Consider the following 13,277-nt stretch of genomic DNA (forward strand, 5'->3'; position numbering starts at 1 on the left):
GCCCCCCCTGTGCGCACGCCTATGATCAGACGCATCTGGTGTTCGTGAAAGTGCTCGCCGATTTAGGCTGAAACCACTTTGTGGTTCTCCAAGTGACTCAGTACCACTGTTTCATTCGCTGTGTGATACAATAAATAAATTTGTATCACAAAATTAAGTGAAAATGACGTGAAACAGCAACGCAATCGCGTGCACGTTTTAAACCGAAGCTCCTCCATGGTGTCGAGTACGCCAGCGCCCTCTACCCGACGGTTTGGCAACTACTGAAATGAAAAGGTCTGTAGACCTTTTCCTTGTACTCTCGTCCCCGGCCACCTAATAGGCGTATCTGGTATGGACGACGAAGAAATCATAGAACGTTTCAACCTGCAAATACTGAAAAAATAGTGGTGAGGCAAAACGGGAATGGGTGACGGTTACGCTTATATCCTAAATGCCCCCTATTGGCGTGGCGACGGCAAAACAATGTTTTCGCGCATACTGAGAGTGACGATAATGCAAGATGGCGGTGCCGTTGTGAAAAAGGTCCGCTAGGAAGAGCGGAGAGAGAAAAAATGCCCTTTACCTCTGACCCCGTGTGTCGTCTGCTCCGCTTAGTGGGCTGTACCTAACACCCGGCTGGCGTTCAAACTCGGTTTAAAATCGCGTCATTTTGAAACTTCCTAGCGCAGATGCGCGGATTTTGAAATGCAAGTTATCGCGTAATTTTATGCTCGATAAAAAGACTAACCTTGTCTAATTTCGATGTTATCTTCGTGCGAATAAAAAAAATGGAAAAACTGTACCAGAGTGGCCGCTCGGTACGGCGAAATTTAAATCCGGTTGCTGTAGCTATTTTTCTATAGGAAGTTCGTACTGGTGTAGGCCTTTAGCGACAATGAGCGAAAGTCTGTAATAATAAATAAAAACGTGCTCCCCTGGCGCAATATACGCAGTGGCTGAGGTGCCTGCTGACTCCACTGCTATTGAAGTAACGGAACAAAGAAACGCTAGTAGGTCATTTACTAAAATAAAACAACAGAGCGCTAAGAGATGATTTCGGAGTAGCCATAAATATTCTAAGAACGCAAACCACTTCATAACGGCAGCCACGAGCGAGAGTCCGATGTTCGTTACAGCCCGCCGGTACAGCCCAAAGGGGGAGCACGGCAACCCCCCGGTTTGTAGTCTGCTAGCAGAGTCGGGCGTTTGCCCTCCTCGTTTTACACCGCCGCACCTGCTGAACTACTCGGATGTGTGCAGTGGGCGCCGCGGTCTAGCAAAATGGCGCCACCCTGAGAGCGCTAAATGGAATGATCTGTAGATTAGCTCATTTGCCCATAGACGCTGCTTCAGTGAGCAGTACCCCCTTCTCTCTTTCTCCCCCCACGGCTCGCTTTCTGTCGTTTGACGCTTCACCATTTTGGAAATGGTTACTACGGTAACTGCAGCGTATCCTATGGAATACATGTCTTGAAGAATAGCGTCAAGATGGCATTTCACCGTACTGTATGAATGCACAGTGAAACCCCCCCGGAAGGTTCACATTTGAGCTAATTTATCGGGTGCCAGGCTCTTTAAATCGACCAGAAAATTCGGTTTCTTAGCCTATCCCGCAAGGATTTTGTGCAGCATTGCCGACAGAAGGTGCGTTTTTTCTATAAAATTTGCAAAGAGCGAACTTATATGAGGGCAAGGTAAAGAAAGAAAAAGTCTTCGCTGCTATGGAAATCAGGCTTCAATCAATAGTGCGCTTTATTGTTTGATGACCGGTGGCTTCACTGCGTTTCCATAGGAGTTAAGCCTTTTTCTTTTTTTTTTTTTACTTTTTCCTCGGGTAAGTTCACTTTTTGCAAATTTTATAGGCAAAATGCACCATCTGTGGGCAAGGCTGCACAAACTCGTACCGCGATAGGAAGGCCCGTTCACACGCTTCCGAACCCTTAACCGGATGCCTTGGAAGCTCTTATTATCTCTTGTGACAAGAGGATACACTGGCACCATCTATTATGTAGCAGTGTAAACTTGGCGATCCGGCATATTTTTTTCTTTCTCTCGCGCATTATCCTTTCTTTCCTGGCTGGAAATCTTTTGTTAACGTTATAAACGGGCCTTTCTCATAGGTATTACACACATTTGACGCGGAAAATTCCGCAAAACCCTTACTCTTTGCGAAACGCAGTTCCAGGCTCACCGCACACATTGCGCCAGCGTGCCAGTGGTTCTCTCGTCCTAAGAAATTTTGAGAGGTTTCAACAGGTCTCGTCTTTTTCGGTCATACTCATTTGCAAGTGTGTGAACGGGCCTTAAGAAACCGAATTTCGCGTTCGATTTAAAGAGCCTGGCCACTACTCGAGACATCAGGTAGTAACTTGGGCGATGGGGTCGAATGAATAAGAAAATCACGGTTCGTTTACGCGTGCATTAAACCACCCCCCCCCCCCCCCCAAAAAGAAAAGAAAGAAAAAAAAAACGAAAAAAAAACGACTTTGGCATCGTGTTGTTAGGCGACGGTGCGTTCAATCCGAACGCTTCTTATCCTCACGTGATGGGAGTTTTTAAAAAAATGGCGAGGTCACAGATTGGCTAAACTCTCCCCTTTTCTATGACTCTGCGTGTAGTCCATAATGCCAAATTATCTGCCTTACTGTCTTCTTTAACATTAAAGCTTCCTACAAATCCTGCCCCATGGGGTTTTTAAGGAAACTTATAAAAAATAATCGCACAAAAAAAGAATTTGAGTTTTTTTATTTATTTATTTATTTATTTTTTATTTATTTTGCCACAGGTTTTTGACATATGCTGTAATGGACTAAATTCTCCCGAAGACCTAATTTTCGCGAATTTCGCGAATCGTATACGATTCGGGAAAAAGACGTCCCACGAACAATTCGGGCAATATGTGAACGCTACGGAAGCTACACTGGATTCGCGAAAATTATAACCCGCGAATAATTTCAAATTTTTAGCTCTGGCCCGATTCGCGAAAATTTTAGCCCGCGAAAATCAAATCGTTTGCATTAGTTTAAAAAGAATTAGAAACGACAAAGCTGCTCCTTTTTTCATTACAGCTTGATAGGTACCAGATGGTACCCTCTCCGGATTACAGAAACAACGACACTTTGCAAGGGTATAAAAAGCTCATAACACAAACGATTATATTGTTTTCGGGAATCGCCGAAAAAGAAGCAACAAAGATTTCTCAGAATATTCTCGACTTCGAGTAGAACTTAAAGGGACCATGAAATGACTTTTTTACTTTTTCCAGATAACTTTTACAATAAACCGTCAATGTTCACTGAATGCCGAACAGGCATCCGTTTTCGTCTCGGTTTATTAACTTCTACACAAAAAATTAATGAAATATCGACTTTTTCTTGACCGCAAAACAAGCCGTGACGTACGATGTTTCCGGAACCGGAAGTTCTCTCTACAGTAGGAGATGGGAGCGTTAGCGAGTTGGGGTGCGCCGGTGGGTTTTACTGCGCCGATGTCACCGACGTATTTTCTGAATCGGCGCCTCTCATCGCCGCATCGCAGCTGAGCGAAATTCAATGAGATACGTTGCGCTACAGCGACAGCATGGGACTAGTCCCATACGCCGGTATGCCTGTTGGGAAGTGCAGATGGGAACAATTTGCCGCGGCGTTTTTCGCGGTCTCGGAGATGCAGGAGCGAGCCGACGTTAAAAAAGATACGTTTGAACTGTCAGCAAGAGCCACGTAAATACCTGTTCACACTCGGAGCGGACGCGCGCGTTTGATGAAGTGCTGTATTCGCGCTGTTGGTAAGCGCTTCGGGACCGATCTTTTACAATTGCAACTCGATGCTGACGCGACACTCGGCAAAGAAAGGTTGGACCGGTATTGCACGTATACCTCCCACGAACTGTTACAGCTCGACAGTGACGTGCAGTCTGTCAGAATAAAAATGGCATACCAATAACAAAGTGTACATACCGTGCTACGAAGGTAATCCATACAGCGTTATTTCAGCTCTATATCACACAAAACAAGGAGAGGATCGACGAGGGTTCCTTTTCGACGAGTGTTCGTCAACACTGCCTCGGAAAACAAGGGGAAGAGATTGACCTCACCTCTTAACCTAAAATTGAAGTCAGCGATCAAACTATTATACGGAAGGGTCCACAAGGGTAGCGCGGGCATATTCCATTCAGTACGCCAGCCGGTCGTAGGCAGACGGTCTTGCGACGAAGCAACGCTGCGCCGAGTCGGAGTGCCTGCTAGGCCTATATTCCGAGAGCTTCGTCGGAGCGGGATTCGCGGCTGTTGTCGCTCTTCTCGGGTGTTTGTGGATCCAGCATTCTTGTTCGTCGTGGTTTGTTTTAAGTACATTTCTTTCTTGCTGCTTGAAGTCGGCACGCGCGAGATGAACACGTAGAAAAATAAACGTTCAGTCAGTCAGAGTTTTGAGAGGAAGGAAACCAAAGGAAATAACCGTTTTGAACTTGGCCCTGCCCTACTGCGCACGCGCAGTAGTTGCTTCGTTTACCACACGATAGATGGCGCTTGGCTGTCAGCATTATCAAATTTGGCAATTTTCGCCACACATCTCTAATTATGCTACAAAATGTGGATCTGAATATTATTTAACAAAACTTTTAGGAAACATTCGCCGGCTATTTATTGTTTACGATCGCGGTGCTGGTGAGGTAGGCTCTTACCCAATAGGCGATGTGGATTCGGCTGACGTGCACCGTTTCTGCGTATGCATCGTAGTGAAAAGGCAGAGCTTTCGAAGGAAAGAAGTCGCAAAAGAGTCCAGTTTTCTTTTAAAAGTTCTATAGCAAATAATTTTTTTTGGCTCCCTAGTCTTGTGTTTTTGTGTTCCTTTTCACACCTTTTACGACGTGCGGTGGATGAAATTCGATTTTAAAATCATTTCATGGTCCCTTTAACAAAGGTAACGTTACTTTTTTACCTGTACAAAGCAGTCGCGGTGCTATCACCGAACTATTATGTAAATGATTAATCTGAAATGTATAGTAGTATTTGCATTTTAATAAAATTCGAAAAATATGCTCTTGTGTTCATTTACCTGAAAACAAAGAACTAATTCTGCGTTGATGAAATCGAAACCAGATATATCAATGCACTGTAAATAACTCCATATAATGCTCGGAAAGAAAATTAACATATTGTGAGAGGTCAACTAAAAAAATAAAATCGCATTTCACTTTCTGTTTTTCAACACATACCGTATTTACTCGCAGAATGAACGCACTTTTTTTTCCGAAAAATCGATGCAAAGTTGGGAGGTGCGTTCATTACCCGAAGTAAAATTGTTTGCCTCCGTATTTACTCGCATAATGAACGGACCTTTTATCGTGAAAAATCGAAGTAACTTCTTATCTCTTCGCGCGCGGCGCCCGACCACGTAACCAAACTAAGCTGTGCAATAAAAAAAAAACTCCACTTTGTTTTTTTTTCTTCTAATTCCTTGGTTTTTTTTTTGCCGCCTTTCGCAAGCTGCTTAGGCGAGGGCTCTCCGCTTATCTTTCTTATCTCCTTGCGCGCGACGCACGACCCCCAATAACCAAACTGCGCTGTGCAAAAAAAAAAGAAGAAAAAAAGCTTAATTTTTTTTTTTTTTTTGTTTTCTTCTCAGTTCCGTGGATTTTTTTTTTTTTTTTTTTGCCGCCTTTTGCAAGTTGTTTCGTTTGCTTAAAGGGCTTCTCCGCTCCTCTTTCTTACCTCCTTGCGCGGCGCGCGACTCCCGTAACCAAACTGCGCTGTGCAAAAAAAGAAAAAAAAAGCTTATTTTTGTTTTTTCTTAATTCCGTGTTTTTTTGTTTCTTTTTTTTTTTTTTTTTGCCGCCTTTCGCAAGCTGTTTCTTTCGCTTAGAGCGCTTCTCCGCTTCTCTTTCTTACCTCCTTGGAGTGGCGGCGCGCGAACCCAAAGTCCGCACTGCGCTGTGCAAAACAAAAAGCTCTTCTCCATGTTTTTTTTTTGCTTTGGTTGGATCTTTGCGAATTTTTTTAACAACTTTTGCAAGGCGTTTTGTTCGCCCACGCTGCCCGTGCATTCGCGACCTCGCTGCACCAGGATAGAAAAGTGCGTTCATTTCGCGCGCGTGGGGGGAGGGGGTAAAAATTTTGACGTCCGAGTTGGGGGTCCGTTTATTACGCGAGTGAAAAAAAAAGTCGAAATTTTGAGAGCCGACTTGGGTGGTGCGTTCATTACGCGAGTGCGTTCATTGTGCAAGTAAATACGGTACTCGAGATAGTCGTGAAACGCGTTAAGTTGGTGAGAAATGTAGATGATGTACAGTTGTTAAACTGATGCCGTATAGTGTTAACAGTTTTAAATACGTCACCCCATTTTGGGTGCATTGAACTGCTGTGATATTTGAGCTTTCATGCTTAACTCGATAGTGATATTGTATTGCGCTTGGGTAATTTTTTTTTTTTAAACTTTGAGGAACGATGTAGTTATGCATGTCGTTGGAGGCGAGGAAACACAAACACGGTAGGACGGCTTTAACTATGAGTTCTCACATTATTTATAGTTCGTGATATTTGAAGTGCCATAATATTTAAATAACGTTTTTTTTTCAGAAACGTTATCAATATTAACATAACACAATTATAGAAGCAACGAACCGGTGATATGATTATTTACAAGAGCCGCGGTAGCACCGAAACACACACACACACACACACACACACACACACACACACACACACACACACACACACACACACACACACACACACACACACACACACACACATATATATATATATATATATATACAATGGGAGACAATGAATCTAGATTTCTGTATCGTCTGACACATGCTTTTCTGAAAAAAAGAAGACATAATTAATAAGTGTAAAAAACAAGAGCCTTGAAGTTTTAAAGGTATATCTTCTGGCCGGACAGGCGAACACATTTGAAAATGTTTTTTACTGTGCGGCTCCCCAACTTGCGAGTAATTCACTTCGCCTTCTTATTGTGTAGTACCCGTGCTACTTGAAGCCATTTGTTATTAAACAAATATTGCCGCGAGCGCAGCTGACCAAGTAGGCAGCGCGCCCGTGGCCTAACGGTTATCGCGCTTGCTGTACTTCTTCCCCGGAAATCTCGGCGATTGAGGGCGAAGCTGGGCTTTCGGCGGCAGGTAGAAGCTTCTTGATCTCCTCCCGGATACGTCCCGGATTATCTCGCGGATGTCCGTGGTGTTGCAGCCGGAAGACGAAAAGGCAGCGATGCCGGGAAGTCTCTGGTAGTGTGAGGCCCGTGCTTGAAGGGCACGTTCGATGTTAGTGGCCTCAGTAATGAAGCCTTCGACGGTGGTAGGCGGGCTCCGCACTAGGCCCCTGAAGATTTTTTCTTTCACGCCCCGCATTAGGACCTTTAGCTTCTTTTCTTCTAGGGCGTCAGGATCCGCGCGGCTGCTCAGTCGAAGAACATCTTGGACAAAGCTAACGACACTCTCGTTAGGACCATGAACCCTCGCTTGAAGAAGGTCTTCGGCGCGTTCTCCTCGGTGTTGGTTGGTGAATGTTCTTGCTAACTCAGAATTGTGTTGCTCCCAGAAGGTGATTGATGCTTTGTGGTTCTCGAACTAGTTCCGCGCGGTTGCTTCCAAGGCGAAGTAAACATTTTGAAGACACTGTTCCGGTGTCCACCCATTATGCGGTCCACTCGTTCGTACTGTTGCACCCAGTCGTCGATGCCTTCATGGCTTTCGCCGTGGAGAGGAGCCGGTGTCCGAGGGGCAGCGGGCAGGTAGACGACGCTGGTGGCCGGGTTCTGCTGGGACATCTTCGTCGTCTTGGTCATCAAGTTCTCGGGTAAAAGTCCCAATTTCTGGGGTAGGCCTTGGTTGCGGCGACTTGACAGGGCCTTGGTCTGGTCTTCTGCGAAAGGTAGCCTTACGGGGCTGAGCATGTCACTTGGCCGGCGTGCCTTCGGAGGGGTACGGTTCATGGGAATAAAATGGAAATACCCGGGACCTCCACCAAAATGTCATGAATGGCAAGTGCTGAGGCGATAATAACTGAAGAAACTAAACGTTTAATGGGGCGAACTTGTGCCTGATAATAAGATGGAACAAAACAAAGCAGAACGTTGCGGGCGTTGAAGTTGGCGTGATAGCAGAGTCGAACGCTGGGGTGAAACTGACTCCGTCTTGCCACGCGGAGCCCCTTTTGTACACGCGTGGGCTTCTGGAGCATTCGGCGTAGAAGGCTCGGCGCGTAGAACATTCTAACCTCAAATCAGCAAGACGGTTTTTGAATTTACCAGAACATCACATTACAACGTCAACAAAAATGTGTAGCCTCGGTCAGGAATCGAACCCGGGCCTTCTACGTAAAAGGCAAGCGCGATAACCTTTAGGCCACTCGCGCGCTGCATACTTGGTCAGCTGCGGTCGCGGCATTTCCCACGGACTGTTTGAGGGCTGGACAAAGTCGTCGCTGTTTTTTTTTTTTTTTTTTCGTTTTTGCTGCATCAAGACGATGCACTTTTTTAAAGGAGGGAATAATGCCGCGAGCGCAGCTGACCAAGTAGGAAGCGTCCCCGTGGCCTAATTAACGTGCAAAAAGTTGACGCGCGACCTCCTTGAGGTGCTTTTCCCAGCTCCGTCGTATAGACTTCCTTATGTTTCGTATCCGGGACAAAGTGTTCTTGCCCGTTTAAAGAAAATATGAGTCCCGCTTTCTGTCAAAACCTTTTTCTTTCGCCTCCATAGCGAAACGTTTCCGGTGAAGGTATGGCTTGATACACGAGGCATTTACGTCCCATGGAGTGTAAATTGTCTACTTTGCAAACAGCCTGAGACGATTGAACATGCATTCTTGTACTCTGGGATGAAGTATTCTTCTGGGACGTTTTGCAACGGACTTTGAAAAATGATTTGCAGGTCAATCCTTTTTTAATTCGCTTCCTCCCGGTGGAGAAGCATGAAAGAGTACCCTATGACATGTTTATGGTATTAGAATTGCATAGCCTTTGGAAGTCTCGTATGGCGGTGCGCCACGCAGAGCAGTACCCTGTTTTTTTCGAACTTGTTGAGCAAGTGAAGAGCGTTGTTTATCGTTTTGAAACCCCGCCAGACTGGGTTAACCTGTTAGAAGAGCTAACAGGAATACAGGAATTTTAATGCTCCCGACGGCTCTAAGTCGGAGTACATAGATTTTTACTATGTAATGTGTGACTTGTGCACAATAGGAAAAAAAAGAAAAGCGCGCCCGTGGCCTGACGGTTATCGCTCTTGCCTTCTACGCAGAAGGCCAGGGTTTGATTCCTGGCCACGGCTGCACATTTTTGTTGACACTGTAATGTGATGCTCTGGTAAATTCGAGAACCGTCTTGCTGATTCGAGGTTAGAATGTTCTACGCGCCGAACCTTCTACGCCGAATGCTCCAGAAGCCCACGCCTGTACAAAAGGGGCTCCGCGTGGCAAGCCGGAGTCAGTTTGGCCCGGCGTTCGACTCCGCTGTCACGCCGACTTCGACGCCCGCGACGCTCTGCTTTCTTCTGGTTCCTTTTTATTTTTGGGCACAAGTTCGCCCCATTAAACGTTTAGTTTCTTCAGTTATTATCGCCTCCTCACTTGTCATTCGTGAAAATACATAACAAATTAAATTGAATAGTTGAGAGGCAATATGCCTTAAAGGTGAAAAGTAGCATCACGCTTGTAGTCACACATATCACAACATACGTTTTTGGTTTTCATTTTGAACCAAAGGGTGCTTTGAAAGAGGCTGCAACGGTGACAGAAATTGTAAAATGTTGTCTACAACTTTACCTACAAATTCAAATAATGCACGGAATGCAGTATTTAAAGAGTTATCACTTAATTCTCTTTTGAATACATTAAACGTCATGCGATTTAAAGTGTTAGTTTTTAATCTCACGTTATATCATGACATCCCAGCGTTATGCCGTCACATGACGTCAGGTAACGCCGCATCATGTCACGTCGCTGTAGCGGGACGGCATATGAATGGGGGTCTGTGCAGACACATGGACGCACAAACTTTCCGTTATAAAGTATTACACTTTTTAATAACTAAAGCGCCATAATCGGAACGTAGCCGAATTCGAAGTTATAACGGTAACCAGAACAGCAACCAAACCGCTATCGTTTTTTATTTGTCTTTTTGGTTTAAACATCAACGTCCTTCAGATGATGTCAACGGTCTTCGAGCCGTTAATGTGGTAATTGCGGTACGATGCAAAAAGAGGGTTCCAAAACGCGTGAACGTGAAGGGTGTGGGTGCATCGTGTAGGCGTAAACTGTAGCTACAAGGTGGTGTTAACCTCATTGAGACTGCACTGGAAATCGCTAGCTTGTTTTGCCCCATTTACATGCTGCTTGTGATTTTTAGTTCCGACGTCTAGCACCGCATCTTTTGGAGACGCGTCTTTTCCATCACGAGCGTCCTTGTGACTGGAAATTGGGAGCATAATTGTAACTTGTGAATCAAGCATTAGCTTCCATTCTGCAGAGTTGACAGAGATGGTTCGCCGAACGTCACATTATCCACAAGTTATGTTGCGTCGATATAAGCCTTGTCTATTTCGCTGAGACCACTAAGCTAGCAAGACATTGCTAAGAAAACGTAGAATAAACGTTTTCTTCGCTAAAAAGGAATACGGGGACTGATATTGATGTCGGAAGGATCGCAGCCCAATCGTTTCCTAAAATTGGACTACGCGCTTGCCCACACCCCGCTGCGCAAGCGCGAAGCCGCTGGCACAGCTGAAAAGCACCAGTTTCTTTTTTTCTTTTTTGCAAGCAGAATATGGTGTATGTACCCTAGTAATTGGCTCAGATTTAAATACAATCGCAAAACACAAAACGCTATTTGTTTAAAGAACAGATTTGGCAACTTGGCTTTTTTTTGCAATTTTCGAAGATTCGTTTTCTTATGTGAAGTAGTTTGCTAGTATAAAAATTCGGCAGAGACACTTAAGACAGCTGACGTATACGAATGCGAAAGCTTTATAGTCCCTTCGGTGAACTGTTTTCGACTGACGTTTTCGTCATGCATAAATATTATTCCTGCTGATTCGATGGGTGTGTTTGCGTATACGTTGGCCACAGACGGGAAAAATTACTATCATACCTTTAATAAGTCAGAACCGTGGACCTGTGGTGGCGTCGGGGAAGCGCGCTAGTTTAGAATCCGGAGGCGCGGGTTCGATTCCCGCTGACACCGAAATGCGCCAAATGTTCCTTCGAAAGCCGCCGATTTTCTTTGTTTACAGGAACCCCCCGGAGACGTCTGATGTCAGTCCAAGCGTTTTTGACGTTTTTTCACTCTTTGCACCGTCGGCCAATTTCGGTACCATCGTCAGTCACGCCGCCGACGACGCCAAATTTTCGTGTAGTGGGCATATAATACTATCGCTTTCAAAGGCGTAGAACAATCATCCGCCGCTTCGGTATAGCAACCATTATTCCAGCTCGCCAAATACGTCGCAGTAAGCAGTCAATACAATGACAAAAATGTTCATGGAGTTGTGGATATCGGTTGATGGTGCCCCGGCGGTTCTCGTTGAGCACGTTGCGTTCCCCACTCAAATACCCTGGCTCTGCGTTTTTTCCGCTTGTTTGGTCAAGTAAATTTTAAGCGGGTTACTTTTGCTACTTTCAATTTTTTATATAGTCATTTAAGAGCATACGCGTAAAACAGTGCGACTAAAACGTTCGGATACAAGTCGTACATTCAGCAGGTACTTATGTTTAGCCACTACCTCACTCAAACTAACCCCTTTGCGCGGCGACACAGCGCTAAGGGCGCTTTTGCCAGTTTGGTAGGCTCCTTGGAAGTCCTATCTTTGAAGCATGTCAAGTTGCTTTATAAATTCGCACTGGATCTCGTCGGCGGATTGAGAACGGCCACCGTTCAGCTTGATTTTCATCAGAGGGAAGAGGAAGGAGTTGTTAACAATGTCTCGAATGGGTCTCTGGCGATCCTTAAGCACAAGTTTCCTCATTCTGTCAATATTTTTGAGGGACTGGACTCGTGAAAACTCACCTTGACCCCTCTTCGCCTGCAACTGATGTTCTGTCATTCATAAGGCGCGAGGGTAACTCAAAATACCTTACACAGCTCATTCCTTCTTTCCCGTCGGCCTGACAAATCTTAAGGTCTCTGCTCAAGATTATCAAGTTTGACAGAATTGCTTTCGCTTTTTGATATAGTGTTCAGTCTTTACTGTAGTTTGCCGTCCATGTTAAAATAACAAATGTGCTCATGTACGTGGTCACAAAAGCGCGTGTATCACACCTCTGAATGTTTACATAACGACGACATTTGGCGCAAAGGCATATAGAAGCTACTGGCTTCGACAACTGTGTCTGCATTACCCTGATGTTTATTCTTTTCGCACTTCAAACTAGTCTAGAAACATCTTGATCGCACCTCGTATAGAACCATTCATTAGGCGAAATATAATAGTTATGTTCGTAGAAAAAGGGAAACAGCCTCCTATACATTTAAATTGTAGGCGCATGTTTAACATCATTAATACAAGGCCTCGCATCTATCGATAAGTTGGTTATAGCCATAAAATTTGGATGACACTTAAGCTTCGCCTTTAAGAGTGGAATGCTATAGCGAAACCTATAAACGTATAAACTCCCGCTCGTTTCCACGCCATGCAGGCGTGCCTTGCGTGGCCTAGTCAGTAGCGTGTCTGGCTCGTAAACGAAGGATCGAAAGTTTGAATAAAAGAAAAAAATAATTAGTGAAATTTGTTTTTAAGGCAAATTATTTACTTTATAGAGCGAAGTCATTTCAGACACGCCGCGACCTTTCATTCGCATTACGTAACTTTCATTCACACGTGACGTCACGTTTCACGTGAGCGTTCTGGATCCTTTGAAACTCCCGCACGAGGTCATGTGACCTCCTTGCGGAAGGCAACGTTCAGTTGCTCCTGGGAAGAGGAATAGGCGTCATAAGGGTACCACTCGTGACAAAATTTCGACAAGAAACGAGACACCTCACGAACGGTGCCGCTGTGGGCCACGTCGATGAACCCCGGGACTCCGCCAAAATGGCCGCGGTTGCTAAAGTATCCTCGCAACCTTTTCAAGACAGTACGCCGCCAGTGCATCTCGACATTGACCCAAACTTTCAGTCCCAAAATGACGGCAGCTGATTACCCTCCTTGCCGAATACATCGACTACATTGCGACGTCGTCGAAGGTGCGCCAAACTGGTAATTGCGCAGCACCGCATCGTTACCGAGGACGACGCTTTCTTTGTGCATCGATCGCCATACCGAGTCTCGGTTAAAAAAAGGGAGG

At 45.1% G+C, this 13,277-nt stretch overlaps 1 pseudogene; it reads left to right on the forward strand.

Moving 5' to 3' along the window:
* The window catches only part of LOC8037956, a 40,896-nt pseudogene that overhangs the window by 11,809 nt on the left and 15,810 nt on the right, over window positions 1-13,277 (forward strand).

This window comes from Ixodes scapularis, unplaced genomic scaffold, assembly GCF_016920785.2.
Source record: "Ixodes scapularis isolate PalLabHiFi unplaced genomic scaffold, ASM1692078v2 PGA_scaffold1__304_contigs__length_218370807, whole genome shotgun sequence".
Classification (NCBI taxonomy): domain Eukaryota; kingdom Metazoa; phylum Arthropoda; class Arachnida; order Ixodida; family Ixodidae; genus Ixodes; species Ixodes scapularis.